This window comes from Scyliorhinus torazame, chromosome 7 (assembly GCF_047496885.1).
Source record: "Scyliorhinus torazame isolate Kashiwa2021f chromosome 7, sScyTor2.1, whole genome shotgun sequence".
Taxonomy (NCBI): Eukaryota; Metazoa; Chordata; class Chondrichthyes; order Carcharhiniformes; family Scyliorhinidae; genus Scyliorhinus; species Scyliorhinus torazame.
In genome coordinates, this window is record NC_092713.1 from 186,039,385 (window position 1) to 186,059,399 (window position 20,015).

General features: G+C 49.0%; 1 long non-coding RNA gene across 1 annotated transcript in view; it reads left to right on the forward strand.

Annotated features, from left to right (window-relative positions):
- Window positions 1–9,355: 9,355 nt before the first annotated feature.
- Window positions 9,356–20,015, forward strand: part of LOC140426740 (uncharacterized) — a 71,627-nt gene continuing 60,967 nt past the window's right edge. The window contains exon 1 of the long non-coding RNA XR_011948288.1: window positions 9,356–9,551. This is a non-coding gene — a long non-coding RNA (uncharacterized lncRNA). The remainder of the gene's footprint in view (window positions 9,552–20,015) is intronic.

Sequence of the window (20,015 nt, forward strand, 5' to 3'; positions counted from 1 at the left end):
TTGGCGCGGTCCAAATGCGCTTGCGCGGGTTGGTGCGGCGCCCATTTGGCACCGGGAAGGGAGGCTGGAGCGGCGTGACCTGCTCCAGCGCCGTGCTGGCCACCTGTGGGAGACAGAATCGGTCACACCCGGGCCCGTTTCGCACCGTCGTGAAACGCGACGGCATTCACGATGGCGCGAACACTTGGTTTCCATTTTGGAGAATTGCCCCCTATGTGTCCTTGATATGTATGTCCCTGTCAGGCAGAGAAGAGATGGTCGAGTGAGGGAACCATGGTTGACAAGAGAGGTTGAATGTGTTGTTAATAGGAAGAAGGAGACTTGTAAGGCTGAGGAAACAAGGTTCAGACAGGGCATTGGAGGGATACAAGATAGCCAGGAGGGAACTGAAGAAAGGGATTAGGAGAGCTAAGAGAGGGCATGAAAAATCTTTAGCGGGTAGGATCAAGGAAAGCCCCAAGGCCTTTTACACATATGTGAGAAATATGAGAATGACTAGAGCGAGGGTAGGTCCGATCAAGGACAGTAGCGGGAGATTGTGTATTGAGTCTGAAGAGATAGGAGAGGTCTTGAACGAGTACTTTTCTTCTGTATTTACAAATGAGGGGGGCCATATTGTCGGAGAGGACAGTGTGAAACAGACTGGTAAGCTCGAGGAAATACGTGATAGGAAGGAAGATGATTTGAGCATTTTGAAAAACTTGAGGATAGACAAGTCCCCCGGGCCTGACGGGATGTATCCAAGGATTCTATGGGAAGCAAGAGATGAAATTGCAGAGCCGTTGGCAATGATCTTTTCGTCCTCACTGTCAATAGCAGTGGTACCAGGGGATTGGAGAGTGGTGAATGTTGTGCCCCTGTTCAAAAAAGGGAATAAGGATAACCCTGGGAATTACAGACCAGTTAGTCTTACTTCGGTGGTTGGCAAAGTAATGGAAAGGGACTGATGGATAGGATTTCTGAGCATCTGGAAAGACACTGTTTGATTAGGGATAGTCAGCACGGATTTGTGAGGGGTAGGTCTTGCCTCACAAGACTTATTGAATTCTTTGAGGAGGTGACCAAGCACGTGGATGAAGGTAAAGCAGTGGATGTAGTGTACATGGATTTTAGTAAGGCATTTGATAAAGTTCCCCATGGTAGGCTTATGCAGAAAGTAAGGGTACATGGGATAGTGGGAAATTTGGCCAGTTGGATAACGAACTGGCTAACCGATAAGAGGTCAGAGAGTGGTGGTGGATGGCAAATATTCAGCCTGGAGCCCGGTTACCAGTGGCGTACCCCAGGGATCAGTTCTGGGTCTTTTGCTGTTTGTGATTTTCATTAATGACTTGGATGAGGGAGTTGAAGGGTGGGTCAGTAAATTTGCAGACGATACAAAGATTGGTGGAGTTGTGGATAGTGAGGAGGGATTTTGTTGGCTGCAAAGAGACATAGATAGGATGCAGAGTTGGGCTGAGAAGTGGCAGATGGAATTTAACCCTGAAAAGTGTGAGGTTGTCCATTTTGGAAGTACAAATATGAATGTGGAATACAGGGTTAACGGTAGGGTTGTTGGCAATGTGGAGGAGCAGAGAGATCTTGGGGTCTATGTTCATAGATCTTTGAAAGTTGCCACTCAAGTGGATAAAGCTGTGAAGAAGGCCTATGGTGTGCTAGCGTTCATTAGCAGAGGGATTGAATTTAAGAGCCGTGAAGTGATGATGCAGCTGTACAAAACCTTCGTAAGGCCACATTTGGAGTACTGTGTGCAGTTCTGGTCGCCTCATTTTAGGAAGAATGTGGAAGCTTTGGAAAAGGTGCAAAGGAGATTTACCAGGATGTTGCCTGGACTGGAGAGTAGGTCTTACGAGGAAAGGTTGAGGGTGCTAGGCCTTTTCTCATTAGAACGGAGAAGGATGAGGGGAGACTTGATAGAGGTTTATAAGATGATCAGGGGAATAGATAGAGGAGACAGTCAGAGACTTTTTCCCCGGGTAGAACAAACCATTACAAGGGGACATAAATTTAAGGTGAATGTTGGAAGATATAGGGGGGATGTCAGAGGTAGGTTCTGTACCCAGCGAGTAGTGGGGGCATGGAATGCACTGCCTGTGGAAGTAGTTGAGTCGGAAACATTAGGGACCTTCAAGCGGCTATTGGATAGGTACATGGATTACGGTAGAATGATGGGGTGTAGATTAATTTGTTCTTAATCTAGGACAAAAGTTCGGCACAACATCGTGGGCCGAAGGGCCTGTTCTGTGCTGTATTTTCTATGTTCTATGATGTAATTTGCTGCAAGTTTTATATAGGGAATCCAGAGGTCAAGTCAGGGTTGCCAATGGCGTAACGATTAAAATGTGACTTGCATATATCGGAGGGTTTTGGGCTGCAGGAGGTAACAGAGATGGGTAGGGAGAAGGTGATGGAGGGATTTGAAAACAAGGGTGAGAATTTTAATACCGAGACATCGTTTAACCAGGAACTGGTGTAGTTCAGTGGGCGATGGGCGAACGGAACTGGATGGGGATAAAGACATGGGCAGTAGAGTTTACAGAGGGTAGAATATGGAAACCAGTCAGGAGATGGTTTGAATAGTCAAATCCATAGGTAACAATGACATAAATGAAGGTTTCAGCACCAGATGAGCTAAGGTAGGAACGAGGAGGCAATTACGGAGGTAGAAATAAGGATCTCACTGATGGGGTGGACATGCGTCCAGAAGCTTACCTGCGAAGCAAATATGAGCACCAAGATATGATTGAAGGTCAACATTCAACTCATTCCCTTTCTAAAATTGACTACAACTTCAGGATGCCAGGTCCGTGCAGATTATTGTGGTCTGTTACTCAGGGCTGTGATGTGACACCACCCTTTTCCCAAACAGCAACAATCACTGAAGTCAACAAGAATCTCAAGTTTCCCATTCCCTCATTACGATTGGAAACCCCACAAAGATTTATACCGTGTCCAATCAGGTACAAGCAGATTTTTAACATTGATGCTGTTGATAAAATCTGATCACCAATCGAACTGGCCCTGGAAAGTTAATTTTATAATCATGGTACGCTGCTCAATAATTAATTAGTAGAAAACTATTATTAAAATCTTTAGCTTAATGTATTTTCAGAATACTTTAGCTGTCATATTTGTGCCCAATCTTTAATTTGCTCTATGTAAACATATGAAATGAATTTTATTTCAAAGCTTTATGTTTTCCATTTGAGTGTCTGTGGTGTGATTGGCTCCTTGGGCAGCTCCACCCTGGGAACCTATCAAATCTCTGCATTGTAGAAGGAGGTCCTTCGGCCCATCGAGTCTGCACCGATCCTCTGAAAGAACACCCCACCTTGGCCCATTCCCATGTCATATTCCCATAACCCCACCTGACCTGCACACCTTTGAACACTGAAGGGACAGTGGAGTATGCCAGTTCACCTAACCTGCAAATCTTTGGACTGTGGGAGGAAACCGAAGCACCCGGAGGAAACCCAGGCAGACACGGGGAGAACATACAGACTCCGCACAGTCACCCAAGGGCGGAATCAAACCTGGATCCCTGGTGCTATGAGGCAGCAGTGCTAACCGCTGTGTCCGAACGAAGAACATTGCAATCAGTTACAGTGAGAGAGGACAGTACGAAGTCTTACAACACCAGGTTAAAGTCCAACAGGTTTGTTTCGATGTCACTAGCTTTCGGAGCGCTGCTCCTTCCTCAGGTGAATGAAGAGGTATGTTCCAGAAACACATATATAGACAAATTCAAAGCTGCCAGACAATGCTTGGAATGCAAGCATTAGCAGGTGATTAAATCTTTACAGATCCAGAGATGGGGTAACCTCAGGTTAGAGAGGTGTGAATTGTGTCAAACCAGTACAGTTGGTAGGATTTCGCAGGCCAGATGGTGGGGGATGAATGTAATGCGACATGAATCCCAGGTCCCGGTTGAGGCCGCACTCATGTGTGCGGAACTTGGCTATAAGATTCTGCTCGGCGATTCTGCGTTGTCGCGCGTCCTGAAGGCCACCTTGGAGAACGCTTACCCGGAGATCAGAGGCTGAATGCCCTTGATTGCTGAAGTGTTCTCCGACTGGAAGGGAACATTCCTGCCTGGTGATTGTCGCGCGATGTCCGTTCATTCGTTGTCGCAGCGTCTGCATGGTCTCGCCAATGTACCACGCTTCGGGACATCCTTTCCTGCAGCGTATGAGGTAGACAACGTTGGCCGAGTCGCACGAGTATGTACCGCGTACCTGGTGGGTGGTGTTCTCACGTGTAATAGTGGTATCCATGTCGATGATCTGGCACGTCTTGCAGAGATTGCCATGGCAGGGTTGTGTGGTGTCGTGGTCACTGTTCTGAAGGCTGGGTAGTTTGCTGCAAACAATGGTTTGTTTGAGGTTGCGCGGTTGTTTGAAGGCAAATAGTGGGGGTGTGGGGATGACCTTGGCAAGATGTTCATCTTCATCAATGACGTGTTGAAGGCTGTGAAGAAGATGTCGTAGTTTCTCCGCTTCGGGGAAGTACTGGACGACGAAGGGTATTCTGTCGGTTGTGTCCCATGTTTGTCTTCTGAGGAGGTCGGTCCGGTTTTTCGCTGTGGCGCATTGGAACTGTCGATCGATGAGTCGAGTGCCATATCCCGTTCGTACGAGGGCATCTTTCAACGTCTGTAGATGCCTGTTACGCTCCTCCTCGTCTGAGCAGATCCTGTGTATACGGAGCGCTTGTCCATAGGGGATGGCTTCTTTAATGTGTTTAGGGTGGAAGCTGGAGAAGTGGAGCATCATGAGGTTATCCGTGGGTTTGCGGTAAAGCGAAGTGCTTGAGGTGACCGTCCTTGATGGAGACGAGTGTGTCCAAGAATGCAACTGATTTTGGAGAGTAGTCCATGGTGAGTCTGATGGTTGGATGGAACTTATTAATGTCATCGTGTAGTCGTTTCAGTGATTCTTCGCCGTGGGTCCAAAGGAAAGAAATGTCATCGATGTATCTGGTGTATAACGTCGGTTGAAGGTCCTGTGCGGTGAGTAGGTCCTGTTCAAACTTGTGCATGAAGATGTTGGCGTATTGGGGTGTGAATTTGGTCCCCATGGCTGTTCCATGCGCTGGATGAAGAACTTGTTGTCGAAGGTGAAGACGTTGTGATCCAGAATGAAGCGGATGAGTTGCAGAATTGTGTCTGGAGATTGGCAGTTGTCGGTGTTGAGTACTGAGGCTGTTGCAGCAATGCCGTCGTCATGGGGGATGCTGGTGTAGAGTGCCGAGACGTCCATTGTGACACAATGTTCCTGGTTCAACTGGTCCATGGTTGCTGAGTTTCTGTAGGAAGTCCGTCGTGTCGCGACAGAAGCTGGGCGTACCTTGTACGATGGGTTTCAAGATGCCCTCGATGTAGCCAGAGAGGTTCTCACACAGGGTCCCATTGCCTGAAACGATAGGGCGGCCTGGAGTGTTGGCCTTATGTATTTTCGGGAGGCAGTAGAGATCTCCAATGCGGGGAGTACGTGGGATGAGAGCACTTAGGGTGCTCTGATGATCTGGATCCAAGGTCTTGATCAGTCTGTTAAGTTGGCGGATGTGTTCCTTGGTCGGATCTGCGGGTAACTGTCTGTAGTGTTCTTGGTTGTTCAGTTGTCGGTATACTTCTTTGCAGTAGTCCGTTCTGTTCAGTATGACAGTGGCCCCTCCTTTGTCTGCTGGTTTGATGACGATGCTGCGGTTGGTCTTGAGAGCGCGGATGGCATTGCGTTGTGCTTGGGTGACGTTCGGGGCTGTCTTGTGAATGCGACTGATGAATCTGGCATTGATGCGACTCCTGACGGCTTGAGCATACATGTCGAGTCTAGGGCAGCGGCCTTACGGAGGGGTCCAATTCGACTCTTTCCTCTTCGGTTGCCGCACCGCAGATCTCTCGGTCTGCTGTTCCGGTTCATTGGTAGACTGCTTGGGTTCGCTGTTGGCCTCTTGGGGTCTGTGGAAGAATTCCCGGAGCCTCATTCGCCTGATGAATTCCTCCGTGTCTGTCGCGAGACTGATGGGGTCCATTTTGGTGGTGGTGCAGAAATTGAGCCCTCTGCTGAGGACTTCGATTTCATCTGGTTGAAGGGTGTAGTCTGACAAGTTGACAATAGACTTCCCTGTATTAACAAAGAACAAAGAAATGTACAGCACAGGAACAGGCCCTTCGGCCCTCCAAGCCCGTGCCGACCATGCTGCCCGACTAAACTACAATCTTCTACACTTCCTGGGTCCGTATTGTTTTCTACTGTGGTACCGGGGGTGGCTTGGTTGCTGCTGGTGGTGATGCCGAGTTTCTCAAGCTTTCTGTTCTTGGTGTGCATATAGGTGGTGTAGTATCGTTGTCTCATCTGTTTGGCGGTGTTCCGCAGCTGGTCTGCTGCATCCTGAGCGCAAGTTGAGAATATGGCCTCTATCTTGGTTTCCAGGTTGCGTCCTCTGCTGTAGAGCTGGCGGACGAGGTGGTTGAGGAGTGTGAGAGAGGTGCGCTGGCAGAGTCTCTCAGCGTAGTCTGTGTTGTAGGTCGACTTGAGTGGGTTTGTGATCTGTAGCCCTTTCGGGATCTTGTCTGCTTTCTTGCATCTTTGTAGAAACGTAATGTCAGTGTCTATATGCAAGATGTTCATCTTCATCAATGACGTGTTGAAGGCTGTGAAGAAGATGTCGTAGTTTCTCCGCTCCGGGGAAGTACTGGACGACGAAGGGTATTCTGTCGGTTGTGTCCCATGTTTGTCTTCTGAGGAGGTCGGTGCGGTTTTTGGCGCATTGGAACTGTCGATCGATGAGTCGAGTGCCATATCCCGTTCGTACGAGGGCATCTTTCAACGTCTGTAGATGCCTGTTACGCTCCTCCTCGCCTGAGCAGATCCTGTGTATACGGAGAGCTTGCCCATAGGGGATGGCTTCTTTAATGTGTTTAGGGTGGAAGCTGGAGAAGTGGAGCATCGTGAGGTTATCCGTGGGTTTGCGGTAAAGCGAAGTGCTGAGGTGACCGTCCTGAGGTTACCCCATCTCTGGATCTGTAAAGATTTAATCACCTGCTAATGCTCGCATTCCAAGCATTGTCTGGCAGCTTTGAATTTGTCTATATATTTGTTTCTGGAACATACCTCTTCATTCACCTGAGGAAGGAGCAGCGCTCCGAAAGCTAGTGACATTGAAACAAACCTGTTGGACTTTAACCTGGTGTTGTAAGACTTCGTACTGTGCTCACCCCAGTCCAACGCCGGCATCTCCACATCAGTGAGAGAGGAGACAATCCTGCATCTCTCTGCGAGGCTCACTTTCGGTTCAGGGGGAGCATTCTTGCTTCACCATTGACCAATAATCCCAGGTTATTAATCAGGTCACGGATAGTGTCACTGAAGAACAGATTGTAGATGAGAAACGGGAGGGCCGAGGGTATCGCCAGAGGTCATGGTGTGGGAGCGGGAAGTGTAGCCATTTATTCTCTGAGTAAAGATGTTTCTCTTGAATTCTTTATTGGAATTAAGGCTTCCATCAGGTTATCACTCAGCGTTCTCTTTTCTAAAGAAAAGGGTCCAGCCTGTTCGTCAGAAAAGTTTATAGTGCTGTTCACAACTTTGGGGTGAAGGCATTTTACAACCAGTTATGTTTTTTTTTTAGTATTTGCTGTTGTAATATAAGAAACGCAGCAGTCAATCTATATACAGCAAGGTCCAATAAACAGCAATGAAACATTGACCAGCTGGTATTTAAGTGATGTTGGTTTGTTGGTTAAATATTGCCTGGGGCACTGTTTTTCTTTTAATACCTTTTACATGAGTCCGAGGGGGACACACTGGACCTTTGTTTGACATTCCACCTGGGGACTGTAACCATAGAATAGAACCATAGAAGGAGGCCATTCGGCCTATCAAGTCTGCACTGATCCTCTGAAAGAGCACCCTACCTAGGCCCATATCCCCATAACCCCACCTAACCTGCACATTATGGACACTAAGGATCAATGTAGCATGGCCAATCCACATAACTTGCACCTTTTTGGACAATGGGAGGAAACCAGAGCACCCGGAGGAAACCCACACGGAAAGTGCGAACTCCACACAGACAGCCACCCGAGGCCAGAATTGAACCCGAGTTCCAGGCGCTGTGAGGCAGTCGTGCTAACCACTTTGTCACCGTGCCGCCCTCACTCTGACAGTGCAGTGCTCCCTCAATACCGCATTGGAGTGTCAGCCTGGGTTATGTGCTCAAGTCTCTGGAGTGGGACCTGAAAACTGGGACATATAATTCAGAGGCGAAATTGCTACCACTGAAATTGCTACCACTGAGCCAAGCGTGACATCTGCATGTACCACAAGTTCAAGGGGAAAATCGTGACCTGTGACTCAGTTTACTCTTGAATCAAAGCCAATACCATTCCTGTCCTCCTCCGCAAAACTAAATAAGATGTTGGGAAGACACGAGAGTAAATAGATTCTCTCTTAGTTCTTGCTCATGGCCCACACGTGTGGTCAAAGAGGAGTTAGTCAGAATTTCTTGTTAAAATATTTGTTCTTGGGATGTGGGCACCCAAAAGGTAAATCTGGGTTTATTTATGACGCCCATTTACCTGGTAGCTTCATGGTTCTGGAACTGACTGAGCAATCCAGAGATTGTGAGATCAAGTGCTGCTATGGAAAGTATTGATTAAATTCAATAAAATTGCTTCCCTGAAGATTAGCAGTGGAAAATGACTGCAAAATCTTCCAGCTTGTAGTTTAACAAAAGAAAATCAACCAAGTTCATTCGTGTCCACCTCAAGCTGGTCTTTTTACACATGTGATAGATATTTCTCAGATTGTTAAGTTTAGGGACAGTCTCTTTAGTTTAGGAACAAATGAAGGGGTCATATGACCTGTTCTGAATTCTGCCTGACAAGAAGCCTGGATGGCATGGCAGTTAAAGACTAAAGAGAGGCCTGGGTTGTTTTGCTGGAAAGCAAAGAACAAAGAACATTACAGAGCAGAACAGGCCCTTCGGCCCTCGATGTTGCGCCGACCTGTGAAACCAATCTAAATCCCATCTACACTATTCCCTTATCGTCCATATGTCTATCCAATGACCATTTGAATGCCCTTACTGTTGGCGAGTCCGCTACTGTTGCAGGCAGGGCATTCCACGCCCTTACTACTCAAGGTGTTCACACTTGAAGACAATGGCAACCACCTCTGTGTTTATAATGGTCAAACTTAGTCTCCAAAACACTAGGAAAGGTGGTGAGAATGTTGGGCTGCAAACAGTTAAGTTTTAAACTTTCCATTTACTTCTAAGATAAAAGAGAGCTTGGGGGTCACATGATGTGAGCGTGGGAGCGGCTCCCTTTTCGCAAGCTCTGGCGCCACTCGTCTTTTAATCCTCTATTTTATCCGAATGCGCATTCTATAATTATCTTTTTTGGGGATATATATGTTCACTATGTCACTGGATGATCCTGGCCAGAGTTTGGTGATGAGGAGCCAAGTTGAATCAGAGAGAATCCTCATTTGATTGAAGCTGTCGGAGATGTCTGGGTTGGCGCCCAGCTTTTAGTGGCGGTTTTACTGGTAAGTGGGCCCATGCCTCACCAGTGCTGTCAGCATCTGGATGACGGCTGCTTTTGTGAAGGATGTTTTGGGTGGTGATCTTGGCTCCATGGCGCAGGTCTTTTGGTGCTCACTTTGATGAACTGCAAAGTATATTTAGGAGAATGGTGGAAGCGCTATAGGGAATCCTGGTATTTGATAGAGCAATTTCCCTTGTGGGAGCCGGCCTTCGGTTTGTAGAAACCCTGCTGTACAGTGTGTCGTCTATCCTGACTGACTCAAGAGGTGGGGGCCAGACAAGAAGTGTTTGTGGGTCTGGTCTCTTGCGAGGAGTGGGAAGCAAGTTACCGATAGGGTTTGGACATTGGCTGCTATACTTTAGCAATCTTGATTTGGAGGCTGTGCGCATCAGGTTCGACGGAGAACATTGTATCCAGCCTATGATGTCTGCGGTTGAATTTGGCCCCGACCACTGGTCTTGTATTGCCCTGTTCTCAATGGTCTTTGTGAGGGGTTGGAGGTGGCTGATCGTGTCGAGTTATTCCCACCCCTCCCTCCCCCCGGCTGAGGCCTAGATTCCATGTTGCCTGGGGGTCGGGGAGATGGCATGGCGGAGATGAAGGCCCTTCATTTGATGGAATTTTTGAGAGATTCTGGGGGTTGTTCAACAATCCTGTCATGACTTTGGTCTTTCCAAGTGACATAGATGGTGCTATTATCCTGCAGTTTCAATAATCTGGGACTTTGTTCCCTTGTGATTGTGCTGTTGATTTCTTGTTGTTGTCTTTTGTCCTGGCAAGGGTGGGCAAGGTGTGAGCACAGGAGTGAGGGTCGTCTGTAATCCTGTTTTAGCAAAATCTACATTGAGTCGGTAAAGTGATATGTGGTTTGCGCAGTCTTGCTCCTGTTTTTATTTCTGCTGCAATCCTTGTAGTTATGAGAAGGGAGTGCATTTTAGACCCCTCTATACTTGAAGATGAGTAGAGCCATGGTGGGTGATGGGTGGTAGGATTAGTTAAGACCCCATTGGATTGAGGATAACCCCCCAGTTAGAGTTAATTGTATCGGGTTCTTATTTTGCTTTTTTTGCCGCTCTGAATTTTGAGAATCCATGCGCATCTCCTTCAAAGGCCCAGGCAGATCATGCATCCTGGAGAATCCTCCTGATTCTTCCTTGGGGTTGGTTTGTTTTAGAGTTATTAGAGTAGGGGGAAATGAACAGGAGCAAACACCGGGGTGGGGGTGGTTAATCCTTGTTCAGATTTTCTGCATGCTGTGCCTCTATGTTGTTGGAGCCCTTCTGTCATGTGGGGGTAGGTTTTATGGGGGACTTAAGCACCCTCCTCCAAGTGGCCTTATATTTGGTGTATTGATGATTCTTCCTCTGTTCAGTGGTGAGGTCTCCCCAACTGAGGCTGACGTGATTTTCTTTAGCATTAATGGGGGTGGTGCAATGCCCTGGGTGGTAGGTTTTGGATTGTGCAGGGTGTCCTGGGGGTATTGACTCCCATATGACAAAGGGTGCTGGACTAGGCCAGATCCAGTGCTATGGCTGGTACACTGTTGCCCCCTTATGCTTAAGATGTCTCTGCTTGGAGACACTTGGGTCCGCGCATGTGCGTGGGTTGCCTTCTCCGCGCCGGCCTCTGGGCAACATGGCGGAGCCCTAAGGGGCCTGACGTGGAAGAACATAGCCCCCTTCCCCCACCCGGGATTAGACCGCCCACCGATCGGTAGGCCCCGATCGCGGGCAGGCCACCGTGGAGGCCCCCCGGAGTCGGATCCCCCCCTACCCCACACAAGGACGGCTCCCGCAGCCTGAATGCCGAGGTCCCGCCAGGTATGACCACACGCGAACAACGCCGGTGGGGCTCGGCTGAACTCGGCGGGCACTCGGCCCGTCGAGCGCGGAGAATCGGCGGCGGGGGGGGGGAGGGGGCTGTGTTGAGCAGCCCCAGACCGGCGCCGTGGCGACCGCGCGGCTGCCATTGCCGCTGATTCTCCAGTCACCGGAGGACCGGCGGAGAGGCATCGGAGCGGCATCGCAGGATTCGTGGCCCCCCCCACGGCAATTCTCCGACCCCGCGTGGGGTCGGAGAATCCCGCCCCCTTTACCTACAAAAATAATGTTTAGTCAAAAATGCTTTTAGTCTGTTTGTTACCGGAAAAATCTTAAAATGTGACATATTATCTGTAATATCCAGCACGGAACCTACGGGATGGGACTGTGTGTCTTCCCCATGCTGCTGTCGGAGTACGAGCTCCCCTGCTGGTGGCGGGATATCTCAATTAACCCATGTATATAAGGTCGGCCAGTAAGGTCCTGACAGGAGAGAGGAACCCAATAGGGTTCTACTGGATTGTATATATATCATTTGTGTAAAATGGTGTTTTATTTTACTCAGTGTGGAATCCCTGTGTCCTTATTAAATTGTCATTTCATCGTTTTAGCTAGCAACTAGAAGTTTGAATTTCTTTTTGAAGCTTTCGGTGTCAATCGGGATCAAAGCAGGTTGATCTGCATTTCACTCCAGTCCCGGGCTATGTGATTTACTCGAAATATCCGTATGAAACTAGGAATGGCCAATTACGGGAGCACATCCAAAACCCATTTAAAAATAAAAGTGGTCACAGCCTGGCCTATTCATTCTGGTCAAATCCACTGGGTGGGCTAATGTCACAGAGCTGTTGTATTGTTGTATTATAGGATTGATTTCTCACAATTCAGGTTCAGCTCAGTTAGCTGGACAGTTGGTTCATGATGCAGAGCGAGGCCAAAAGCATGGGTTCAATTCCCATACCAGCTGAGGTTATTCATGAAGGCTCAACTTTGCCCCTTGCCTGGGTCAGCTCTCCCCCTCAAAGAGCGTCATCTGGGACTGTGGCTACTTTTCATAAAATACTATAGCATGGAGTGACAGGATCTTGGTTCACACCTTCACATTTGCTGTTGTTACAACACCCTGGGCTAATGCGCAGTCGATTCTAGCCCCACAGACCCCGGAGTCACAACACAAGTAAATTAATCAATAATTCATTTGAATTTAATCTTTGGGCTTTGACTGCTCAATCAGTTATAGCCACTAGGTTTGTAAATTCAACATAATAACTTTATTTATAACAGAAACAAAGTTTCTAGGGCAGCATGGTAGCATTGTGGATAGCCACAATTGCTTCACAGCGCCAGGGTCCCAGGTTCGATTCCGGCTTGGGTCACTGTCTGTGCGTAGTCTGCACATCCTCCCTGTGTGTGCGTGGGTTTCCTCCGGGTGCTCCGCTTTCCTCCCACAGTCCAAAGATGTGCAGGTTAGGTGGATTGGCCATGATAAATTGCCCTTAGTGACCAAAAATGTTAGGAGGGGTTATTGGGTTACGAGGATAGAGTGGAACGGAGGGCTTAAGCTGGTCGATGCAGACTCGATGGGCCGAATGGCCTCCTTCTGCACTATATGTTCTATGGATATGCCAAATTTTATTAATTCCTGAGGAAGTATAAGCGCTGTTGTGCTTTCTTGGTGGTAACGTTGATGTGGGTGGACCAGGACAGATTTTTGGACATGTGTACCCCTAGGAATTTGAAACTGCTAACCATCTCCACCTCGGCCCCGTTGATGCTGACAGGGGTGTGTACAGTACTTTGATGCTGAAGTCACTGACCAGCTCTTTAGATTTGCTGGCATTGAGGGATAGATTGGTGTCGCTGCACCACTCCACTAGGTTCTCTATCTCCCTTCTGTATTCTGACTCATCATTATTCGAGATCTGGCCCACTATGGTCGGATCGTCAGCAAACTTATAGATGGAGTTGGAACCAAGTTTTGCCACGCGGTCATGTGTGTACAGGCAGTATAGTACGGGTCTAAGTACGCAGCCTTTCGGGGCCCCGATATTGAGGACTATTGTGGAGGAGATGTTGTTGTTTATTCTTACTGATTTTGGTCTGTAGTTCAGAAAGTCGAAGATCCAGTTGCAGAATGAGGAGCCAAGTCCTAGGATTTGGAGTTTTGATATGAACTTGGCTCGGATTATGGTGTTGAAAACCATAGTCTCGCAGAGGAAGGAACATTTCAGAGAAAAACCTGACCAATCAGCACGATCCATTGACAAGGCCTGGTAATTCAAAACTGACCATTGGCCGACGGCCAAGACTATCAAGGTGCATCATTGTGAGATTTTCCTGCAGCCTTGTCGGGGTCCAGCTTCCCTCCCCTCAGTTATCCCCCTGCCTTCCATCGTTAATCATCCTCATGTACCTCCTTGCCCCTCTGCTTGCCATCGTGAGCCCTCACCTTACACACCCTTGGCTTTGTCTGCCTAACCCATCCTACCCTTCCTCACCTCGCACTCTTCAGATCTTTATTGCGATGGCTGCATGGATCCCTCAGTACAGTGTTGGCTAGATAGACACTGGTGAGTGGCACCAGTGGGGCAGAAGACCCTTGTACTCCCCAACCCCAGGTACTGTACAGATCTGACTCAGTGACACAGGAGTGTCCATGGGTCCAGCAGCTTGGTGCTGTCCATGATGGACAGCATGGTAGCATTGTGGATAGCACAATTGCTTCACAGCTCCAGGGTCCCAGGTTCGATTCCGGCTTGGGTCACTGTGCGGAGTCTGCACATCCTCCCCGTGTGTGCGTGGGTTTCCTCCGGGTGCTCCGGTTTCCTTCCACAGTCCAAAGATGTGCAGGTTAGGTGGATTGGCCATGATAAATTGCCCTTAGTGTCCAAAATTGCCCTTAGTGTTGGGTGGAGTTACTGGGTTATGGGGATAGGGTGGAGGTGTTGACCTTGAGTAGGGTGCTCTTTCCAAGAGCCGGTGCAGACTCGATGGGCCGAATGGCCTCCTTCTGCACTGTAAATTCTATGAAGACCAGCTCGGCATGGAGACGGAGGGCAGGAACCAGTCTGTCCCGGCAGAGTAGTGAACAGTGCATCAGGAGAACAGCAGCATTATGGCGGGTAGTGTCGTGTTGGGTGTTCCGATACACAAACGAACCAACACTGTTTTAAGGAGCAAAAGATGCAAATGAATGCAAACAGAATTCATGCCCCCTCCCAGCGGAAGAGCGATCCACCATTAAACTGCCATTGGGAGAATTACAAGAAGATTTTATGTTAGTGGGTTTCTGCTCGATTCTCTGCTCCCGCCTACAACTAAACCTGCCATGGGTGTGATGAGAGAAATCTGTCTGAATCAGTGAACTGTTGATTAAAATGAGTTTATTTTACAAGCACATGTTAGAATGAGTGAAACAGAGCTTGCAATGATTCCTCCCTCCATGATACAGGCTTTGTAGCACATATTTATCATTCTTACTTTGCTCCTTTTCATTATGATGTTTCTCATCAATTACATAATAAACTAACCATACTGTACTATCATCAGACATTCTCAATATCTCATCGCTCAGTTCCTCCTTATCTACTCCTTATCTTGCTCAGTAATGATTGCCTTTGAAAGCTGTTGCTGTTATAACTGCAGGGCTAGCTGCCTCTGGAACTCTCCTTGGCCAAGGGTCCCATCATGCCTATAGTATTGGCTAAATTTCATATCATGCCGAGAAAGAGCTCTCATAACTACATTTGTCCACTTCAAAGCTGTTGATGCTGTTACTATCAGTCTTAATGCTAAATTATTTCAATTTTTACACTTCATTGCCTTGCCCACTGCTTTAGCAACTTCTGAAAAAAAAGTCACCCGGGTTATCAAGGATGCACTGCCCTTTGTAAATCGATGCTGGCTCTCTCTGACCAGCCTAAAATTTTCAAGGTATCCAGCCACCCTATCCTTAATTATACAGTTTGAGTAACTTCCTGATAATAGATATGAGTTTAATTTGGACGAATTTTCCGCCCACACCCTGCGGCATGTTTTGTGGTAGCAGAGGCAGCCCATCATTGGCCAGCAGTGGGACCTTCTGGGCGGAACGGTGGCACAATGGTTAGCACTGTTGCCTGACAGCGCTAGGGACCCTGGTTCAATTACAGCCTTGGGTGACTGTGACGTTTGTACATTCTCCCCGTGTCTGCGTGGGTTTCATCCGGGTGCTCCGGTTTCCTCCCACAGTCCAAAGATATGCAGGTTAACTGGGGTTACGGGGTTATGGAGTTAGGGCAGAGGGGTGGGCCGAGGGAGGATGCTCTTTCAGAGGGTTGGGGCAGATTCGATGAGCTAACTGGCCGCCTGCACCATAGGGATTCTATGGGCTGGTTTAGCACAGGGCTAAATCGCTGGCTTTTAAAGCAGATCAAGGAAGGCCAGCAGCATGGTTCGATTCCCGTACCAGCCTCCCCAAACAGGCACCGGAATGTTGGCGACTAGGGGCTTTTCACAGTAACTTCATTTTTATCATAGAATTTACAGTGCAGAAAGAGGCCATTCGGCCCATCGAGTCTGCACCAGCTCTTGGAAAGAGCACCCTACCCAAGGTCAACACCTCCACCCTATCCCCATAACCCAGTAACTCCACAATGCTACCGTGCTGCCCATTTGAAGCCTACTTGTGACAATAAGCGATTTTCATTTCATTTCATTTCATTTCGAATGGGATTTCCTGTTGTTCACACCCTCCACTGTCGGGGAAGCCGATGCAGGGGCTTGGCGTCCATGGGACCGGAAGATCCGGCTGGCAGGAACAGCTGAAAAATCCCGCTCCTGCTCTGTAATTCTCTGGTTTCACTCCTTCAGAATTTCTAAACAGCTCAATAATAGTTTCTAAGGCAGCTTAGTAACACAGTTTCTAAACAGCTCAGTAACACACAGTTGCTAAACAGCTCAGTAACACAGTTTCTAAACAGCTCAGTAACACAGTTTCTAAATAGCTCAGTAACACACAGTTTCTAAGGCAGCTTAGTAACACAATTTCCAAGCAGCTCAGTAACACACAGTTTCTAAACAGCTCTGTAACACACAGTTTCTAAACAGCTCTGTAACACACAATTTCTAAATAGCTCAGTAACACACAGTTTCTAAACAGCTCAGTAACACACACAATTTCCAAGCAGCTCAGTAACACACAGTTTCTAAACAGCTCTGTAACACACAATTTCTAAACAGCTCAGTAACATACACAGTTTCTAAACAGCTCAGTAACACAGTTTCGAAACAGCTCAGTAACACACACCGTTTCGAAACAGCCCAGTAACACACATAGTTTCTAAACAGCTTAGTAATACATAGTTTCTAAATAGCTTAGTAACACAGTTTCTGAACAGCTTAGTAATGCATAGTTTCTGATGCTCGGTCAATAACTCCAGAAGCGAGATTGGAGACAATTGAAGGCTTTATTACACTAGATGTTTCCCCCAGCAGCGCAGGTACAGAAGGCAGCTGCTGAGGAGACACGGGCTCTTATACTCCTCCTTACTGGGCGGAACCAGCAGGCAGGCTTAACCAATGAAAACAGTACCTCCTACATCAATGGTCTTACAGCATTACAGGATACCATAATACCTTTAATACTGACTACCACATTCACCCCCTGTTAAAAAAAGAGTCCGGCGGGGGTGGTGGTAGAGGTTAAGGTTATGGAGGTACCCGGTATACATCAGTACAGTGATTTTGCCTCGTTACATCGCAACTATTTACAAAATTTATTTGCAGTTCAGAATGAAGCAATTAGTCGATCGGGGGCCCTGGTCGTCCTCTGCGATCATCGTAACTTCGGTGGTGATGCAGGCCCTGGCTCGGGCATCTGTGGCTCCGGGAGCGTGGCTTCGGCTTCTGCGGCAGCTTCATCATCCCTAGACGGGACCGGTGGGAGGACCGATCCACCTGGGAAGGGGGCGGCTATGGGGTGCGCCGGTGGGAGGGAGGGTGGGATTGGTGGTGGGGGTGTGTGTGGGGATCCAGCGGGCGCCAGGTCCCGTATCCTGTCGGCCGTCGGAGTACGGCACGTAGGCGTACTGAGGGTTAGCGTGGATGAGATGGACCCTCTCGACCAATGGGTCCGACTTGTGCGCCCGCACGTGTTTGCGGAGCAGGATGGGTCCAGGAGCTGCCAGCCAGGTTGGGAACGAGGTCCAGAGGAGGACTTCCTAGGGAAGACAAGGAGACGTTTGTGAGGTGTTTGGTTGGCCGTGGTACACAGCAGTGACCGGATTGAGTGGAGGGCATCCGGGAGGACCTCCTGCCAGTGGAGACTGGGAGATTCCTGGACCGTTGGGCCAGTAGAACGGTCTTCCATACCGTTCCATTCTCCCTCTCTACCTGTCCGTTTCCCCAGGGGTTGTAACTGGTCGTCCTGCTCGAGGCAATGCCCTTGCTGAGCAGGAATTGACGCAGTTCGTCGCTCATAAAGGAGGACCCCCTATCACTGTGTATGGAGGTGGGGAAACTGAACAGTGTAAAGATACTGTGGAGGGCTTTTATGACGGTGGCTGCGGTCATGTCGGGGCAGGGAATTGCGAATGGGAACCGGGAGTACTCGTGAATCACGTTCAGGAAGTACGAGTTGCGGTCGCTGGAGGGGAGGGGCACTTTGAAGTCCATACTGAGGCGTTCAAAGGGACGGGAAGCATTTATCAGGTGCGTTTTCTCTGGCCTGTAGAAGTGCGGCTTGCACTCCGTGCCGATTTGGTAGTTCCTGGTGGCGGCCCTGACCTCCTCGATGGAGTAGGGCAGGTTGCGGGTTTTAATGAAATGGAAGAATCGAGTGACTCCCAGGTGGCAGAGGTCCTCGTGGAGGGCTTGGAGGCGGTCCACTTGTGCATTGGCACATGTGCCGCGGGATAGGGCATCAGGAGGCTCGTTTAGCTTCCCGGGACGATATAAGATCTCATAGTTGTAGGTGGAGAGTTCAATCCTCCACCGCAAGATCTTGTCGTTCTTTATCTTGCCCCGCTGTGCATTATCGAACATGAAGGCCACCGACCGTTGGTCAGTGAGGAGAGTGTATCTCCTGCCGGCCAGGTAATGCCTCCAATGCCGCACAGCTTCTACTATGGCCTGGGCCTCCTTTTCAACTGCGGAATAGCGGATTTCTGAAGCGTGGAGGGTGCGTGAGAAGAAGGCCATGGATCTGCCCACTTGAAATGAAATGAAAATCGCTTATTGTCACAAGTAGGCTTCAAATGAAGTTACTGTGAAAAGCCCCTAGTCGCCACATTCCGGCGCCTATTCAGGGAGGCTGTTACGGGAATTGAACCGTGCTGTTGGCCTGCCTTGGTCTACTTTCAAAGCCAGCGATTTAGCCCTGTGCTAAACAGCCCCTTGGTTGAGGGTGGCCGCCAGAGCTACGTCGGACGCGTTGCGCTCGACTTGGAAGGGGAGGGACTCGTCGATGGCGTGCATCGTGGCCTTTGCAATGTCCGCTTTGATGCGGCTGAACGCCTGGCGGCCCTCTGTCGATAGGGGGAAAACCGTGGATTGGATTAGTGGGCGGGCCTTGTCCGCATAGTTGGGGACCCACTGGGCATAATAAGAGAAAAATCCCAGGCAGCGTTTCAGGGCCTTGGAGCAGTGAGGGAGGGGGAAGTCCATGAGGGGACACGTGCGTTCAGGGTCTGGGCCTATAACTCCATCATGCACTACGTAGCCGATGATGGCTTGACGGTCGGTGCTGAACACGCATTTATCCTTGTTAGATGTGAGATTAAGGATTTTTGCTGTATGGAGGAATTTTCGAAGGTTGGTGTCGTGGTCCTGCTGGTCATGGCCGCAGATGGTGACATTGTCGAGTTACGGAAACATGGCCCGCAAACTGTACCAGTCAACCATTCGGACCATCTCTCGTTGGAAGACTGAGACTCCATTAGTGACACCGAAGGGAACCCTTAGGAAGTGGTAGAGCTGCCATCTGCTTCGAAAGCAGTGCATTTGTGATCGCTAGGGCGGATGGGGATCTGGTGGTAGGCGGACTTTAGATCCACCATGGAAAATACCTTGTATTGTGCGATCCTGTTGACCAGATCGGATATGCGGGGGAGAGGGTACGTGTCAAGCTGCGTATACCGGTTGATGATCTGGCTATAATCAATGACCATCCTATGTTTCCCCCCGGTCTTTACAACCACTATTTGAGTTCTCCAGGGACTGTTGCTAGCCTCAATGACACCTTCCCTCAGTAATCACTGGACCGGTCCGGTCCTGGGCACTGTACCGTTTGCCCCTGGTGGCGACGGGTTTGCAATCCGGGGTGAGGTTCGCAAACAGGGAAGGCGGATCGACCTTGAGGGTCGCGCGGCTGCAGACAGTGAGGGGGGTAATAGGGCCGCCGAATTTAAAGGTTAAGCTTTGGAGGTTGCATTCAAAATCTAACCCTAGGAGTGTGGCAGCGCAGAGGTGGGGAAAGACGTAGAGCCGGTCATTTTTAAACTCCCTTCCTTGGACCGTGAGGTTCGCCATGCAGAACCCCTTGATCTCCACTGAATGAGACCCGGAGGCCAGGGAGATGTTTTGGTTAACTGGGTGAACGGGGAGAGAACAGCGCCGTACCGTGTTAGGGTGTCTGAAGCTCTCCGTGCTCCCAGAGTCGATCAGAC